This window comes from Neodiprion pinetum, chromosome 3 (assembly GCF_021155775.2).
Source record: "Neodiprion pinetum isolate iyNeoPine1 chromosome 3, iyNeoPine1.2, whole genome shotgun sequence".
Lineage (NCBI taxonomy): Eukaryota > Metazoa > Arthropoda > Insecta > Hymenoptera > Diprionidae > Neodiprion > Neodiprion pinetum.
The window spans coordinates 40,522,847-40,538,859 of NC_060234.1; the positions used below are offsets into that span (position 1 = coordinate 40,522,847).

Here is a 16,013-nt window from a genome sequence, read left to right on the forward strand (position 1 = left end):
GTTATTTTTTTCTTGTAGTCTTTGAATACTAATGTTTTTTTTTTTTATTTTTATTTTTTTTTTATTTTTCGCTTTTGATTTTATGTCCGTTTGTTCGTTTTCGCTTTCCCTTTTTGCTCCTATTCGTCCACGACTTTTTCTCCTACTCCGTAGTTTTGTCGATCACGTTTCTCGTCTCTCCGCGTTCTCTCTTTCTCTTCCTATTTCTCTCTGAGCGTTTCCATTCGAACAATCTATGGACGCCAGACCGTCCTGGAATCTTAGATACACACGGAGCAACCTGCATTTTGTCTCTTCTCTTACTTTCTCCTTATTTTCTTTCATCCAAATCTGATCAACGCATACGCAAATATTTGATCGGTATTTCCAATAATGAAACTCTCTATTCCTCGAAAACACACACGGCATTCTTTTGTGCAAATACAGCGCATATCTATTATATTATGCATCACATTCCATACGTTCGTACTCTACGATTCGTAAAAAAAAAAAAAAAAAATGATCCGATTTCTAATTACTTGACAATAATCTGATTCACGTTTTTAGGGTGAATAAATATAAAATTTAAATTTGACTTGCAAAAATGTTGAAGAATTTTCAAAACCTTACCGTCGACAAAACATCACGACTCATAACAACCCTCAAATCGTTTCGATATTCGCAGAAAAATATCACGGCACGACTGAAACTTCCAAATTCAAATCACAAACGAATTCGAGATCGATAAGAAAAAAACAACTCCGCGGATGTTTTCAGCAGGGTAGCGAAAACGCGCGCGGTTGAAATATGGCCAAAGCGTATAACATAATTTGCATGAAATTTAAAATTGGCAGTATAGCGTAGAAAATACCTGCAGCTACCAGCCTACCCATCCATCCGTACAACACAAGTTATTCATTCAAACTTTACGTATAATAAAACGAACCTAACACAGGCGTACAAACACAAATACGCGCGTAAATATAAACATATTTATACGTATTTAGAAATTGCAGTCACGTTTCTGCGATGTCACGCCGATTCGCGTGTGCATCGATTAGTACCGCGTACACAAAGACGGATAAATATGTACTCGTGTAAATATGTGTGCACATTGTACATAGAGATGCATATAAAACGGAACCCTGCACCGTGACACGCGGGGCTTTTGCAATGCGTGCCATGCAGTTCTGACGGTCGTTTTATTACGCTGCGTGCACATCCCTTCAGAAACAACACATGCACCTGTATCGACTCCAGCAGAATGCAAGTACAGTCGCGTACATGTGGGTAGACTAAAAACTGCAGCGCTTTCAGGTATGCATCGAAACCGCGGACACGTGGGCGGGTTCAGCAATTTTTTGTCCCGTTATAACTCTTCGCGGTTGAATTTTGTTTTTTTTTTTTTGTTTTTTTCTGGCTTTTTTTCTATTCCAATCAATTTTATCTCTTCCGCGAACTGAAATTTATTCTACCCAACGGACGACTGCATCAACAGCTGTGCGAAAGAAAGAATTTCAATCAACTGGAAATCATCTGCACAGCATACACACACGTCCGGACGGTAGATGATTAATTATTATTTCACTCTTTATTAATGTAATAATAAAAAAATGAATGAAAACTTCTTATCGCAGATCGGCAGTCGCATGTATGCTTTTGTATTACACACACCCCGGGGTGAATTATGAATAATTATACTCTCGTTTTTCATACCTTGGCGACTCCTTTCCTTCCTGTCCTCCACTAGCCATAGTGTTTTTGCTATTTCTTCCTTTTTGCAGTACGATAAGTTGGATATGAAATTTGAGCTGCGGTTTCTTTACTTTTTCTTTTTTAATTTTTTTATCACTGATATTTCGAAACTATCATTACTCCACGCACTTTTATGATATGTTTTCAGAGTATGTTTGATCCATTCTAGCTCCCGTTTTTTTTTTTTTTTTTTGTATTTCGAATAATTGTAATCACTCGTGGTCCGGAGCGTGTAAATTATTCAAAGTTTAAGCTCGATCGGTGACGATTGGTTCTTTTACGATTTACAAAAAACGTCTTTTCACAAAATATTAAACGAGGTTTCAACTCCAAATCACGTGGTCTTGATATTGCTTATATAATGCCTGTTCTATATTTTACAAAATGTACACAAGAACACAACAATTATTGTTAATACCGGAAGCGTAACTCAATTTGATTTCTGATTGGGAGTCAGTTTTTCTTCTGTACAGTTTTACGAAAATTTTTCACAGTAACCGAAACCGGAACATCCGACGTTCAACAAGCAGGTGCAAATTAACATTGCACCAATGATCAAAAACGTAAGCAATATTTTTTACGAATAACAAATTAACTCTGGACTTAATCACGTGCCGGTTAATCACGTGATTGTACGATATTGTAATAACAAATTATATCAATGCGTTGTATATCACACATGTTCACGCTGATGTACAATAAAGTGCAACAAACCGATATGATTAATTAACAGAGGTATAAATTATTTAACGCACAACAATAATTATCAGCTCACGTTTATACAGCCAATTTATTATTCAATAAACATTTTATTCATTCATTCACTTTGGGGATAAATTATTCGAAATTAATTCATCCGCTTTTTGCTACGTTTCGTTAATTTCGGGTGTCTTGTTGCCGATAACTTCAGATACTTTGCACGTGAAGTTTGAAAATAAAAACGTGCCACGTATCCCGATATCATAGTCTATGGGATTGTTGATTTTCCTTCATTTTGTAGAGTAAAAATTAAAATAACGATAATAATTGTATTGATATCAGTTACAAAAAAGTTCATGTCAATTATTTATCCGTCGTTTATCAATTCCTGCACAACCTCAAAAGTTCTCTTCTCATTAAAGGCTAAACATTTTTAAGCACATCGTACGTCCTTTTGGCACGCGTAATTTTTTTGGCCATTTTAAGCGCGTGTCTTTTTTATGTTGGCAAAATTTTGGCATTTCGTTATTATAACGGTATTAATTCCAAATTTCATTAGAAAAATACGGAATAAGACGGAAACGAAGAAGAAAAAAAAAGGAAAATGTAACAGTTGCAAGTATTACACAAAGCATGTGAAATATGATTTATTACGTCACGATTTTCTTTCCCATTTGCGTTGAATTTCGTTTTTCTCTCAATCGTTATCAGAGTCTACAGAAAATGTTCAAACTATATAAACTCGAAAGTCGGTGGATCTTCTCTCCTAGAATCTCCGTAACAATTTTATCGTGTTAACGGTAACGACAAAAGCGATTTATCGTCGGTCAGAATAAAGTTTCAATTACATTCCACAACGTTTTTCATACCCTCGTGACTCGATGTTATGCGATAAGTCGAAAACTTTCACCGCGTAGGCAATCAATCAAAATATGATTCAAATTTGGAGTGAACAAGACAACAAAGAAACAAACGAAAAGAAAAAGAATAAAAAAAATCAAAAAATCATCCAGCAAACAAAACCAAAAGGTAGGGAAACGAAAGAGAAAAACTCAGAGGTTCGGTTACGAAAAATTGAGCTTGACGTGCCGTTTGACGTTCGACGTCACGACACGCGTCTCGAGCAGAGCGGCGGCGTTTCTCAGCTTGAGTTTCGGTACATGACGACGGATATGCTTGCGTGTGTGACGGCGCGCGCCGCGCAACTGCCGCCCGACGCCGTAGCAAAGCTCTGAGCTTTCGACGGACGTCGCGACGCCGGGCGCCGGTTGGCGCAAGCGCTACCGACGTCGCCCGAAGGCTCCCAGCCTGTATTGTTGCTCGTCTTCAAAGCGAACAACGTGAGGAATTGGAAGTGTCCGACGGCTTACGAGCCCTGTTCTCATCCCGCGATACTATACGACACCCGTCCGTCCGACCTTAACCTATATATGGTGCCTTCGCCGACTGCTTTTCCCGTTTAATGGGAATGTTTTGCAAAATTTTTCGCAACCGTTTGCGTCACGCGTTGTGGATTCTTCGAATTTACTATCGCGATTTCGTAGAATCCGTAACATTTCTTCATTTCTGCGCCAAATGACAATGTGTTTAAAGTGTTTTTGTTCAGAATTGTGTACAGAATGGGCCTGCTGAGCTCTTTTTCGATTACTTGATTTGAGACACGTGGACTTTGATACTTGGAGATATATGTACGTCAACTTCGAAAATGTGTAATGAGATTTACAGAAAACCAGGTTCTCTACAGTAACGAAAATTAAAAAGAATCTTCACTGATTCTTAGCATACAGTATTTTGAGGATTAATAGGACGCATAATAAGGTCAAAAATTTATTGAATCGAAATCGTGGCGGAACAAAATTGAGTTAAACAAAGCAACTGGAGCTGATCAAGTTGAATATTTGATTCAAAAAAGTCCCTGTGATCTTATTGAATTCCAATCTCAAACACTCTGTTATCCAGATCTTCAGAAAAATTATATCGGTCCACTATTTTTTCATCGTTAAATCTGTGTAATTTCTCTGATGCCATTCATAAATAATTTATAAGGTTTGTCTTTTTAATTAATTACAGCCAGAGGGGGGGGGGGGGGGCAAAATGAAATTAGCTAAAAAATTTTATAAATAGGAAAAGCAATACTGTATTTACGATTGTAAAATGACACGCGCTGATCCACCTTCGGTCATTTTCGTATTCGCAAGGATTCTGGTTGCCTGCACATACCGCACAACGAAGAGAGGAAACTCGTGACGACGTGTATAAATATTTTACAGCGATAGCATTAAGGGGCATTGGAATTCGTTACAAACTCGTTTCATTCGTAAATGAATTTCCTACAAATTGTCTGACACAAATTGTTTCTTGAGTTCGTTAGTCGTCAGATAGAAATCCGGTACTTACAATCGTAATAATTGAAAGATGTCAATCTTGCGATTCAACTAAAAATACGTTTTTGTAATCTCAATTTGTCTCAGACCATCCGTGTAGAATTGATTTAAAAACTAAATCAGCTATAAGTACCTGGTTTTAATCGGACAAGCAAGATTTTTCGATGAAATGGTAGAATAATGAGATTTCTATGATTTAGTTGAAAATAATGAGGTTTATGTAATTGAATTTCAGTATATTAACATTTTCTCCTCCATCGCGGAACTTCGATAGTTGGATGTAACTAAATTAGCTTTAATGACATTATTTAAAGTTCTGTTTTATCACGTTCTTGTTGCAAAGCTTTTTCACCTGACTGTACACGTCTACATCATTAAGCCTCGCTCGTTTAGAATAGATCGTCTTTTTTTTTATTATTTTCTACGAATTATCACAGCTGAGAAACGTAGATTGTTTCGACACTTTTCTATCATATCATTTCAAACCGACTAGGTAGTTTTTTCGGATTTCACGTATGAAATGAAATACTGTTGAAACTGTCGTTCTAAAAACTTCCTCAAATTTCAACATCGTTGGTAACAAATAAAGAAAAAACGTTCAACGAAGAAGAAAATACTTGAATCAAACTTCAAAATTGACAAAAAAAGTTCATTAAACGTCTCATGAAAAGGTATCAAACGTATACATATTTTTTTTTTTTAAATAAATCTATGGAATTCATTTTGCCGTAAATTCTCCTTAGGGGAATAAATAGAAATAAAATTCGTAGGTAAAACTGTACCTCCAATAGGTCTACAAAATTTCATATTGATTTGTGTAATATTGATTTGATTTTTTTTTTTTTTTTTTCTTACATTCTCGCCACAGAATAACTTCTCAACTTACTACTAAAAATCTATGAATGTGGATTGTCAGTATAAACTGCTTTTTTTGCCTAATCTTTCCATTTTTAAAAGGGTTGTATAAATACAGAGCGCGAGTTGAAAATTCGTTTTGACGCCTGAAGCAATCGTCTGAAATGCTTTTTCCTGCAGAGCCACTCGACTGCACGAGTCTGAAGGTGGTTGTTGACCCTATGATGCAGGCTAAGGAAAGGGTAGCTATGGACCTTCGGTATTTCACAGCATGTATTTTTAAAGTAAAAAAATACCCCACGACTGTTATGCAGGGTTAAATATTCGTCCGCTGAGACTGTGCCTCCAAAAGTGCGGACCGTTCAACTGATCCCGAGCTTTAGTAAAAGAAAACTTCAGGACATGTGCATATGTAATATTAAATCGACCAAGTCTTCGTTAGACTATCGATTACTTCGTGGTTGCTTGCAGCTTGGTGTGCAAACTGTGAAATTCGAACAATACAATAATTATCACGTGTATGAGCACCGTGATAAAAGCATAATTAAGACAATCCAAGAATAAATATCTGAGAAATTTACATTTTGCTTCGTAAATTCATTACATTCTTATAACCAATTGAACACGCTGGTCCGTCTGCAAAAATTGTCTCAACCAATTGACCCGTAGAACCAGATCTAAAAAGAGATAGTAGGTCGACGTGTAATACCAAAGTATAACTTCCGGTCTGCAAGTTTCGCAGGCTTTAATCTGGACACTGCCGAGCGCCCATTGAGCGGAGAAAAAATATCCTCTATAGACGTACGTAGGTATTCGTATAAAAGTAACATAGGGCAAGAGTTTCAGGTGAGCTGTAAACAATGGGTATGGATTTTTAATATCTGCAAGGTATAAACTCCGAGGCGCGGGCTTACGCTGTGAAAACGGTGCCAGGTTTGGATCGGTGGGCGTATTCGGCATTGTTCCTCGTGTGCGTAGCGCCACCCGCACCAGCCGTATGAATTGTTAATTTTTCCCTGCTTTTAAAGTGGGGCAGCAGTGCGGTGCGGAGGCTCCGCTGCACGGAGGAATACGGATGTGGGATCGCGTGTCCCGGATTCCCGTTCCCTCTTTCGCGATAGCCTAACGAGCTCTGGAGCATATCCTGAAACCGCCTGCAAGAGAGCTCCGTTTTCCACCTTCACCAGGGGAAAACTCCGCCCTCCTTTTTCCTCTATCATCCCCCATATCTAGTCCACCCACATGCCGCGTGCCCGTGTAAGACGTTTCCAGATATGAGTTATTACGTACCGCGGGTGTTGATGACGGTGTGTATACCTGATTTCTTTCGAGTGGTGGAATCCTGAGCGGGGGGTGGGGGATCAAAGTAATTGTGTCCCAGTTGCGTCTTCTGGTAACTATCTCACGTACGTTCAATGACCTCGATTATTCATGGTTATTAGGAGCCCGGAGGATACGACGAAAGGAGAGGAAATGCTAAGTGATATGTTCTATGGATAAGTGTACGTTGTACATCTTTGATTATATTATCTACGCAACAACGGTATTTCTGTGACGATCATATCGAGGGAAAAATTACCATGCGACAGGACGTGAAACGGTGTGAAAAGAAAATGACTCAAGTAGTCGTGGATTGATACGTACTCTTATATTTTTCTTCGTTAACATTTGGATCCTACTTTTATAACGAGCTCATGAAATAATCATGGTACAGTATCGAATTCCTTATCATGATCAGACTGGAGTTTCAAAATAGGTGCTTTTTTTCATTGTGCATTTCGTTTGTAGAGTGATAGCTTGGTGTTCGTGCTGAGGGATTAATTCGCTCGTAAAGTTGATGACTCGGTATCGCAATGACGTTAAGGCTGGAAGCCGGATTGTGATTCGAAGTGAATTTGATGATTCACATTGTTAAATCTTCTTCGAAATCGTGCGGAATAAATTCTGATAGATATCTAATCATGCAAAATCATTGCGAATAACTTGCGAAAACATTTTAGCATTGGAAATCATGAAAATCGCTGAGAGTCCTGCAGTAGATTACAAAAATCACAATTGATTCGGCACTGATTCGAGTAATTTTCATGGTTTATTGATAGCGTTATATGGTTTTCGTTGATTTCGTACTATGTATACCGTCTAAATAATTTTCAGTGGGTTTTGGAATTCAGTCACGATTCTCAGCGAATTCCTGTAGTTTCCTGCGATTTAGTGTAATCCGTGAATCATTGTAAACCATCTCCAATACTTTAAATTCGGTTGAAATCAAATTTAACATTACATACCGATGTATACGGATACGCTGGAAATGAACGAAAATATGTAATGCGATGGAAAGCAGTACAAAGATTGTTCTCAAGGACAATCACTGTTACCCTTAACTGATCACTCTGGGTGAACTTGACCCCAAACATTTTTCAAGTTCCTCGTAAAGTTCAGGAATAAAATTTCATAGTTAAAATCAATTCTGTAGAAAAAAGAAATCTTCTGTTTTACAATATTTAAACAGTCAATAATGGTCAGTAAGACCGAGAGAGCTTTTTCTGCTATCCTTAAAAAACATCGAAATATTTTTCTTAGATGTTTAGAACGCATTGTTGAAGCAGTACGTCACTTTTTTCGAGCTGGGGTCAATTTCACCCAGTGTGGCAGTTATGTGATTCTACTAAGGTATGACAATTAGAGTCAACCGTTTCAAATGTAACGACAATCATTAACTGTTGTAAACACTCGCTGGGTAACTAAACCATTTTCTTAGCCACGAAACACGTCCGATCAAAGCCAAGCGATTTGCCACGTTGCAGTGTCATGCAGTGGATCTAATTGGAGCTGAACGTGAAAAGTCGAATCTCGTCTGATATGGGGGGGTGGAAAATAAAACGTGAGAGATAACGGAGAGTGAAGGATGAGATTCGACATCGAGGGAGGTGGGATGGGTGTCTCATACCCATCGCAGTGTTTTCTGGAGTGTTCCAGCGACGCGTGAAAGGTGGACTTCAGCCCGAGGGTTTCTGGGGATGCCTCGCACAGCTGGCCGCATCTCAGATCTACTCTCAAGGCTCCCAGCCTCCGATTCCGACGCCCTTATCTCGGGATCGGTCTCACATCTGGTGACTCTCGGTTCGTCCAACGGAGAGAGACATCCGGTCGTTCTTACTCCATCCCCCCCTTTCGTTCCGCTCAAGTCTGTCAAAATACACGTGCGGACCTTTCCTTTATACCTATGTGGTTAGCTTGTACGATGTATTTCTATCTTAAGGAACTCCGAAGCCGCGAGAGGCTGGCCACCGATCGTCAAGTGCACCTGACAGCTCCATTTGCGAACTCGCCGCTATTTCGAATCCTCTGAATCGGGACGCTCACGCTTTTCCAGGTGCAACGGACGACGAACCGAACGCAGTTTCAACGGAGTGCCGTGTCCCTGGAGACGTACTTTACAAAGATTCGTTCGTCAATCTCTGCGGAAAATTCGAAATTTTTCTGATATTCGGTGTATTTGAAGCTACGATGGTTCAAATTTCATAGAACATGCCGCAGCTTTCACTTATTTTCAGATATAATAATAACGAAAGAATTTATAAATCAGTGATAAATTTAACCTCTAGTTCGCCATTTTGTGATTTTCGATAGCTTATAACCAAGTTTAATTTTGTCTTCAAAATTATATCGTCATAGTTTTCGATCAAGCTTTATTCGTCAGAATTTTATATGGGTAATAATTGTTCACTGCAACGTAACAATTTCAAACGAGACATTTGAAATTGAAAAAATTTCAAATCTACTTTTTTTTATCGATGAACCACTATGGTCCGCAGTAATTTTTTACATCAGTTTCGACATGATGTACGATCTTCGTCGTACAGAATAAAAGCCTCTTCGATCGCCATTTTGAACCGTCAAATTATTGATAGTACAAGATTCGACACTGGATCTTAATAATCCCAGAAAAACAGGTAAAAAATTCTAACCGAAGAATTCGATGAGCGAATCGCATCCATCTTAATATAATCTCATATAACCTAACCTAACTGAACCCAATCGAATAAAAAAACCGACAACGAATAAAAAAATAAAATAAAGTAAAGAAAAAACGACGCCTAATGTGCCTGAAATCCTAAAATTCCGGTAAAATAACGGAAGGGAAGAAAGCTGGAGACGGTGACGGTATGCGGGAGCAAACATCATAATTCAGGAATACGCCGCATACTTCAAGCGTAGCACCGAGGTCCTGCGGGCGGCCAATCGATGGGGTTCTAGGAGACGCTTGCAGGATATGGCGGTCTCTCTACGGTCGGAACTTCGCGTCGCGGCTAGGAAAGCTTCACCGCGATTCTGAACATATTTCATACTGCGGTGGCATAGTTCAGAGTTAATACTCAATAATGCGAAATAAATTTAAGCTTAAACGTCTGTTTCACCTGGGCAACTGAACGCGTACAAACGACAAATCAAGAGTTTTTTTTTTTTTTTTTTTTTATTGTAAGACTCGCCGTTCGACTCCAGAAAAAAAAACCGAAGCTACATTTTGTTTATCTCAATTCTATGTCACGTTAGTTGGATTTGAAAAAACAAAAAAAAAAAAAACATTGCGACGGACCGAACGATAATTATACAATAATGTATTTAAACATCACGCGTGCACCTGAATTTAATTATAAGCAAGTTAAACCCGAACGAGAAGGTCGTCAATTCGATGCAGAAAATGGCAGTAAAGTTAGTGAACGAGAGTTGTGTGTATACTTTGAACGACGTTTGCACTACGTGACCGATTCTTTAAATCAGCTTCAGCAAGACTCGTGCAGGTAAGATTGAACGGCTCAAGACCGCGAAGTGCAGCGCTGAGTGTAAAACTGATTTTAAGAGTGCGAGCGTGAATATATTGGGAGAGAATTTGTTTGAAGATTGAAATTTTATTTGTTTCCACGTAGAGAGAATTGCACTAATAATATACTGAAATTTTATATTTCTCCAAGCGTACAAGCGGGTTGAAACTATATTGTCAAATTACAGTGAAATTGAAAATGATTTTGAACTTTTAATCTCTCGATATTGTTACCCATTTTCTAGACTCGTAATCGATGAATCTTCTCGCTCTACATTCGCAATGGAAGAACGGAGTTTCCGGATTTACGCCCCTGGAGCTTTCGGGAATTATATGCGTCTAGCCGAGGGTCTTAGAGGGGCGTAAAAATCCCCTTGCGGAAAACTCGGGATACGGAATGAAGAGAATAAATCTGTAACAAGTGCATCAGCGGGCTTCGCGGGACTGATTTATAAGGAAATGGCTGGTGAAAATAGCCGTTTAATTTAAAGGCTATACGCCTATATTGAGTCGTCGTATAAATACGGACAAGGCGTTCCGCAACCCAATGACCAATGACAATCCGGCTTAGGTATTCCTGTTCGCGGTACAACGACCCTGGGATAATACCAAGTCCGAGGGTCGAAACGCAACTTCTTCTCTTTCTTCCCTGTTTTTTTTTTTTTCTCTTTTGAGATTAAAGTCTACTGCAGCAAATCACGCTTCAGAAATCTTCCCTTTTCTTCTTACATCCTCGAGTGTGATTCGTCTCTCGAATAAGGGGAATTTGGCGACGAGATCCGGTGGCTGATGAACGTCGACAAGTTCAAGTTTCAATTTCGAATCAACCGATCGGAATAGTCTGAAATTTTTATCAACAATTTCCAGTTTCCTTTTTTCGTTTTTCATTTTTTGTACGGTTAAATTGTGAATCAGTTTCTAAAGAACTTTTTTACTCAGCCAAATTATAAGGGAATCAATGAAACGATTTCATCGACATTCTATCGTAGAACGAAATAGCAAAAAATATGGCATTAAAGGCCCAAAATAGGCCGCGTACAAATTTTTAAGCCTTTGACGGATGGAAGGAGAAATTAAAGCTGCGCGTGGATTGAGATAATTAGACTTGTTATACAGCTGTGGATACAGAATACTCTGCACTAATTATACTCCGCTGTGTTTAATTGGCTATAAAATGCTACTGTGCATTATAGAGCGCTGAACGCAAAGACGACGCCAATTATTCCGATTCGTATTTCAACCGATTTTAAATTCTCGTCGAGCATACAACGCGTTCCGCGGTGAAAAGATGCTCGTTGTCTTTTTTACCATCAGCGCTCGATGGACGAGTTTTTATTATCAATAAAATTGGATCTTATTAAAAGGCGGTCGGAATTTGTAGTACAAAGAAGAAACGTAAGATACAGAGAGAAAAGAACGATAAAATAACAGGGAAATTAAACACCATTATCATCAAAATTTCGAACAAATTCTAGTTTTAATGAAATTTGGCTTGAGCAAAATAATTTGAATCGAATTTTTACGAGAAAAAGAGTGCAAAATCAATATTTTACAGCGAATCCGGAATTTCTACACACCTTTTCGAGAATTTCGAGAGGAATGCAGAAAAACGTGTAATCAACAATTTGATTTTTTCTTTTTACCTTTTTTTACCCCTCAATAGTTGTCAATAAACAATCAGGTTCAAAGATGTACCAAAAACGGAGCGAGCTTTATACCGTACGACCGAAATAGGTTACCAGCTCAAACACACACGTTCGTACCGCAAAGTTCAATAAGAAATCACTTCACGTGAAATAACAAACAGTGATTTATGAATCGAACCAAGCGCGCAAAATCGGCAACTCTAGACCAAGTGAATGAAGAAATTTCCTGCACAATGATGCATCAGAATCGATCTCAAAATAGTCACTGACGAAGGAAACCAATTCGCTAGAGTCTTTACCGAAATCAGTTTCGAAATAATGTAGAAACCGTAACGCATCTCATAAAAATCATGTTCAATACTGTGCACAATAACCACAGTGTTTATCGTGCAATTGTAGTTCAAGGAGCGGGATATTTCGCGCGATCAATCTTTCCCGAGCTTGCAGAATGCACGGGGTGAAACAGCACAAGCAACCCTCATGGATGGCGGAAAAAGTGCGAACGGGAGAAGAGGAAGAAGAAAAAAGAAGGAAGGAAAAACGGAAAACGGGATCCAGGCGCTAATCTCGCGGGATAAGGCTCACCATTACATTAACATAGTCTCGGGATGATCCTGGCTCATTTGCAGGATACTCTGAGGAACGACCCGATAAGGACCTCCTCACCCCGCTGCCCAGTTGCCAGGAAGCTGCAGAGATGGTGGGTAATTGTATTTGCATAGATCTCAGATTGCCTTTGTTACTGTTACGGATTATGCAGGCTAATCGCTTCGAGAACACCTTCGATTATAATATTGTTCATTATTCATGCACAGATTTGAAGGGGTCTCCTCATCCGCGTTATAGTAATTCCAGCTCGGAATAATATATGCCTAGATTGCTACTGCGTTAGGAGATTGTCTCAGGGATCGCTATGATATTATTGGAAACGGAATTTGCGTCAAGAGCTAGGAACGAGGGTGAAATATAGGAATAAGGGAATTTTGGGATCAATTGTCTCAAGCTTGACACTAGAATCGACGAACTCGTTCCTTCCATCCCACTTCTGCCACCAAATGTTACGCGAAATCATACACATACTCAAAAATATTAATAGGTCGATGTCCGTGGATCAAGAAGTATTTAAACACTATTTATAGAATGTATCTCGGGTCTCTGATTTGATAAAAAAATAAATAAACAACCAATACACCGATTTTCTAAGCCCGCATTAGCGATCGTTGAGTTAACGAGAAATCTCGGGACCATTGGCGACTCCGAATGAGTCGGTTCTTAAAATCCCGTAAATCCGAGGTCCAAGTTAAGGAACGGTGAGAATGCAAGCTTTGGTAGAGGAGTGGAAGAGGCTTTCGGAAAGTCGTTATCCGGGACGGTGATCTAAGTTTGAAAATCGTTTAGCTACGACGCTGGCGTTGCACCCAGATTTCGCACCCTATCTGCACCCACCTAAGCCCTTTGAAAATTTCGTGGAAGATTTTCTATTGGCGCAAGTCGACCGATCCGAAACTCGAACCGATCGAGCGAGCTCAGTTTTTTATTTGGATAGAAAAATTTTACGGAAAGATCAATCGCCGTTTCGCACCCGTAGCTGAGGTGCCGCTGCGTTTTCGCCGCGTAAATTAAATCAACGCCTCCCTCACGGACCGACGATGCAACTCCTAACCAGGAACGACGAAACTTTTGCCTCTCGACCGTCAGCCGAGATAAGCCTAAAGACAATAGGGGCTGCAGGGCTGCCCGAGAATTCCCGAGGAAATGACAGTGGGGATTCAAAGTCTGATCTAACCTAGATTACAGGGAAGTACAGGCAGTCTCGCTCGATTCGACGAAGTGCGCCCGGTATTTTATGAACTTTCAAGACCGTCGCCGAACTCTCTCCATCCTCTCCCATCTGCCAACGCTGCTTCGGAACACGGCTCGGAATATAGGTAACGATTTATTCACCCACCTGCCAACTTTTCATCCCACGTTACTGGGCCTTGATGGGTATAAAAGGCGCGATGTACAAAAGTTGGATTATTATACCGCAAAACTTTAGCGTTTTCAGTTACGCCAAGAGTTCGCTTGCTTCGCGGATATTGCAAAGCCTGATATTCTGAAGGATTAAATCAGGAGAAAAATCCAACAAAAACGTTTCTGATACGGTTCTGTTTATAGTGTCATCGGATTGAAAATGTCTTTTTCTATGAACCGACAATCCTCTTCTGGATTTTCTAGTTCTTGAAAACTGAGAACACACGCGATCAAAATTGGACGACAAACAAGAAAAAGAAATTTCTTGTTCAAAGTCTCTATCGAATTTTCGGTTTTCCAAAATCTTGACGGCCCTTTACGAAAATACCTCACGCAAACTCTTTGAGGATATTGCACGACGTAAATCCAGCTGAGTCTTAGACGGTTTTTGTCTGAAGACGGTCGTTGGAAAGACCAAAGTGTTCGGGGTTATGGAGTATAATTTCATCACGAGCCTGGATATGATTTATAACTGATAATTAAAGCGTTGATGGTATGAATTAAACGAGGGGACTCCGTTTCCCCCTCGGTGTTAACGGGGGGGTGGAGTGCAGTACACGCTCGTCGATGACGAAAACTTTAAGCGTTGGTGGGTTGAAACGGGGGTTGGCCGCTTTCCCCAAATTGCACGGGACTCGAAAACTTGAACCATAAGTCAGTGCAGGACGATATTCCGGGCGACCTGGCGAATTATTAAGCCTGGTACTTCATCTTTGATCGAGAGGGTGAATTCGTGTCGAGAGTTCAATTCGCGAATATTTCGCGCAGAGTGTTTCTAGATATTTCAATGATAAGACGGAAATACCGTGATTTAAATGAACGTATAACTACCATAGGCTAGCCCAGCTCAAGCCCAAGGATTTGGAATCCAAAATCGATCTTAAACTCTTACATATTAAAAATTGTAGTATTTATGATTTTTTATTCTTCGAAAAATCTTCGCAGTTTACAAATGTACTTATAATTACGTGGTAAATACGTAGCGTGCGACTGTCTAACCATAATTGAATTTCGAATGACGAATCTTCTCTGATCAAGTCTTGAGTGACTAAACGTCTGAATAATCTACAAAGAACATGTTCCAATCAATAAAAGCTTTCCAACTTTGTCTAATCGAACTATTTTCATCAATGATGAGAACATTCTCACAATCAAATAAAATTTCCAACCGTAGTTTTGCGGACCTTGATTGGGCTCTGAAACGATCAGCTCCGCTTGAGGTGTAAGATCCGAGATGAAAAGTTCGCATCATCACTTTCATAACCCAATTTTAATAAAGTCGGGATAATTTACGAAGGCGCATCGCTCCGCCTAGTGAGGCTCAAAAAGGCTTTTGAGAATCAGTCGGGCCCTTTCAGATCTTCCCTTTTCCTTTCCAGCCCGAAGGGAGAACCGGGTCTGAGCGAGTTTAGGGAGCGGCTAGAGTTCAAAGGCGTGTGTATAAATCTACCCAAACTATTCTATCCGGCAGCGGCACAAGTGTTGTCCCTTCACCCTCTCCCCCCTAACAACACTTTTTATCCGACTTTTTATCCCCCCTTCTCGAAACCGAGAGAGTGAGAATAAATAGGAGCGAAGAGTACGCGCAAAATACGAGAAAAAAGGAAAAAAGAAAAAATCGCCGACTTCCGAGCAAAATTCTTTAATCCCTTCCGGAATTTTTCACGTTCGAAATGGAAAAGAATTCGTGGCGAAAAGAGACTTCGATCTCAAGATGATGCTGTAAGGCTATTCAAGAGCCGAAATTTTCGTCAAGACTGCTGAGACAATGGAGATGATGGTATAGCCGTGAGTTTTCCCGTCGCCGAGGAGCTACGCTCTAAACCCCGACGCTGGTAATCGTTAAAACTTCTGCCGCCA

At 39.7% G+C, this 16,013-nt stretch overlaps 2 protein-coding genes across 3 annotated transcripts in view; one reads left to right on the forward strand and one right to left on the reverse strand.

Moving 5' to 3' along the window:
• Positions 1-16,013, reverse strand: part of LOC124215676 (uncharacterized) — a 310,475-nt gene that overhangs the window by 117,983 nt on the left and 176,479 nt on the right. The window lies entirely within an intron of this gene.
• Positions 4,461-16,013, forward strand: part of LOC124214519 (uncharacterized) — a 278,457-nt gene continuing 266,904 nt past the window's right edge. Inside the window, exon 1 of the mRNA XM_069134330.1 lies at positions 4,461-4,479. The gene's annotated coding sequence lies outside the window, so the exon portion shown is untranslated. The remainder of the gene's footprint in view (positions 4,480-16,013) is intronic.